This window comes from Micropterus dolomieu, linkage group LG07 (genome assembly GCF_021292245.1).
Source record: "Micropterus dolomieu isolate WLL.071019.BEF.003 ecotype Adirondacks linkage group LG07, ASM2129224v1, whole genome shotgun sequence".
NCBI lineage: Eukaryota > Metazoa > Chordata > Actinopteri > Centrarchiformes > Centrarchidae > Micropterus > Micropterus dolomieu.
The window spans coordinates 23,514,740-23,518,290 of record NC_060156.1 but is presented as its reverse complement, the minus strand read 5'-3'; the positions used below and the strand labels follow the sequence as shown (position 1 = coordinate 23,518,290).

Sequence of the window (3,551 nt, the reverse complement as noted above, 5' to 3'; positions counted from 1 at the left end):
TAAACACAGAAACAAAGAATGATCTGCACAGAGTAATTAGGAATCCCACTAGGTGGTTTTTATTGTGACCTTGCAAACTCTGAGGTCTCAGAGCTGACCGAATGCCCATGTAGTAAATAGGTGAGTCTTTACAATGTAAATCACACAAGAGCTTCTCAGAGGTCGCAATAAATGACACCTCCTACAGGGCTTCAAAACTATGCAGTGTGCAGATAATTCTTTGTTTTTCACTACAGAGTAACTTCTCAGTCAATGTCACATTTGTCTCTTAAAGAAATGTCAAAATAAAACAGTATATAACATCAACCTTTCATTTTTTACTTTCTACTAACATATATGCAGAATGTTAGCCTATAAATAATATCTTAATATTTTCATTTACAGCTGTTAACTATGATATTAAGTTTAGATCAGACTATTTAAAATTAAAATATGAAACTGATGATGAATGAAGAATGATTTTATTATGTATAATTAGTCTGATACACTTTATAACAAAGTATTCCTAATACACAAGCAATAGTTTAATAAATTAAACTCATCTTGCATTCATGAAAACATCAATATTAAAAGGTTACAAATGTAAAAGTAGTTTTGTATGACTTGAAATGTGTTGAGTTATTATAATGATAGAATCTGTTGATAAGAAGTATCATAATTTTATTTTAGTAGTGTTCAGGTGTTGTGAGTAAAAAGAAAAGCAGGAGCTGAAGAGCTGGACACAGCTAATCACATCTGGAGGGTTCTGCAATCAGCTCCTCTAGCACCTGTAAAGACAACCATGGGTAGACAGTTAAGCAGCTTCTTCCAAAGAGCCATAAAGCAACTGAACTCTGAGATCGCCTCAGCATGATAACCTCTCTGGCATGTGACAGTAATTAGGGGTGGCAATGTGAAATACACCGTTTACTAATATGTGCAATATACGGTTTTCTGCTGGACACTGTGCAACAATAACTACTCAAATCAGATCTTATTGAATGTTTATTATAAGGATCTTATTTTATATTTCTTATTGAACTGTACTACCTTTTTTGGCAAATTCTAACCCACCAAACAAACTCAGAGGCGGCTCTCACACACATAATTTCTCGCCTTAACTAAACCATTGCCCTAGTTACAGAACAGCTACCTGTCTGCAGGTGGATGCAAATCTCTGCAGATAGCCTACAACAGCTGTTCTGCCGAATTATGCATCCACCTCTTAAGGTCCTTATCAGAAACGTCGCTGATCAAACACAGTTATCACCTCAGATTGTTTGCTGAATCTCAAGGAATGCTACATCTACTGAGTGTAATAACTTATTGATGACTGCCTTTAATATGTACTTCGAATCAATCATCCCCACTGATGAACCCCACAAAGAATAGTATAACGTTATCGTTTTTAAACAGTAACGTTAACGTTACACTTGGAGGTGCACGGCTCTCCTCGGGAGAGACAGCTAGCTCAAATAATGGAACTCCGCAGCCGGTCCCCCCTCAGCTCTCTGCCTTTAAACCCTTCGTGTCACGTGCAGCCACTTATAATAGTATCTGACTAGTATCTAACTGAACAGTGATTCCGTTACAGGACGTAGCTAAATCTCACATCGCCCGTCAGTAAAAGTTAATCTAATGCATTTTGGCTTTCTCCCTTCTTGCTGACTTGTCTTTGACTCATTAAAAGCTGCGGTTAGAACACACTAACTTACTTAACGTTGCTTACACTAATGGCTAATTAGCGCAACGAGTTAACCTTAAGCTAACAAGCTATATGCCGACAGCGATACCTGTTAAATGTTAACACATAAATAAAATACAGGAATTTCACTCACCAAGTAGAACACGGATTATTCATCCGGTGTCTGCATGTAGAAATGTCCAAAAGACTCCAACAGGCTGAGCCTCAGAGCTCCGTTTAGCTGAGTGAGGCTAACAGACGGCGGACCGAGTGCCAACAGTGGCAGCGGCTAATGGCGCCTGTCAATCAAAGCTGCCACGCCCCTAATAATGCAGAACTTTAAGGCTTAATATAATTTAAACAGGTGAGTTATAAAAAAAATTCACCCCCCTCACAGTTGTCACGAAGGGTAAACCTTGCGATATGCACTAAAACCGTTTTTTGAACCAGGCTGTAAACATGTTTTATTCTGCTGTAAAGTTGGGCTTTTTAACATGAGGGTCAATGGAGACTGACTCCCTTCTGCAGCCAGCCTCAAGTGGCCACGCGATGAATTGCAGTTTCAGATACTTCCGCATTGGTATCGGAAGTGAGAGCCGGAGGTTGCTGCTTGTTGAAAACCTTTTTTCTGTAATTTGTGCTGTTATGCCATTTACTTCTTTTACCAGAAGTAAAAAAAAAATGCTGTATGTTTTATTTCTCCTGTGCCCTCAGGTCACCTGCAGATTTGGAGTCTTTCATAGCCCTGTACTTCTCACCAGTATACACACATTGGACCATGCTGGCTGACCTGGATTACAACCACTGTGTCCACAGTCCAGCCAGGAGAAAAGCTGATGACACAGTTCAGTATGTTGCATTATGAGTACTCCTATGCATTTTACTCAATACATTTATAAGTTTAGTTTAGTTTAGTTTATTTGTTTAGCACGTTTGGTACAAGTCCAGAACAATGCAAGGAGGGAACGAAGCCAGACTAGGCTTGTACAGAGTTCCACTCCTTTTCCCATATTAAGTCACGAGATATGCAGACTAAGCATCAAAGTAGAAGAAAAAAGAACAACAACAAAAAACAGAACACACAAGAAAAAAAAATAAAATAAAACAATAAAAATAAAAATAAACAACAAGCGATAGAAAGCAATTCAATACAAACCAACAATACTTAGAAAAAAAAGAAAAAGAAAACTACATAAAGGCATTAAGCTAGCAGTAGTAAACTCTTCAAATGCTTTTTAAAAGCTGAATAAGAGGACATTGATCGCAACGATGGACTTAAGTCACTCCAGAGCTTAGGACCTCTAAAAGAAATATTAAATTGATGTCTTGTAGTTCGTGTGATTGGTAAGACTAAGTTATTATTGCTATGTCTAGTGTGAAATGAATGAACATGTGAGATAGGAATAAACAAATTCTGGAAAGAATCTGGTAGATCTTGTTTCCTATATATAAACTTATGCATAAGTAAACATATTTGATAAATATTTACCTTATCAATAGGGAGAACTTGAAATTTATTATAAAGAGGGGCCGAAGGAGCGTATCTATTTGAATGTGAAATAAATCTGAGATATTTTTTCTGTATAACTAATAATTTCTTAAGGTGGGTAGGATAAGTAGCTGCCCAAACAATGTTGCAATAATTAATAAATGGAAACAAAAAACTATAATATAAGGTTAAAAATGCTGATGAATGAACCAAAGGACAAACCCTCCTCAATATGCCCAACATTTTAGCTGACCTCTTAGATACAAAATTGATATGGTTAGACCAATTAAGACCACTATCTATAATGACTCCTAAAAATCTGGTATGCTGAACCAATTCGATTTGAGTATTATTTATAAAGATCTTAGATAATTCAATTGGGTAATGTTTGTGAGTATT

The 3,551-nt window shown here is 36.8% G+C and overlaps 1 protein-coding gene across 1 annotated transcript in view; it reads left to right on the top strand.

Moving 5' to 3' along the window:
* wdr3 (WD repeat domain 3) overlaps nucleotides 1-3,551 on the top strand; it is a 25,986-nt gene that overhangs the window by 7,816 nt on the left and 14,619 nt on the right. The gene's annotated exons all lie outside the window — the stretch shown is intronic.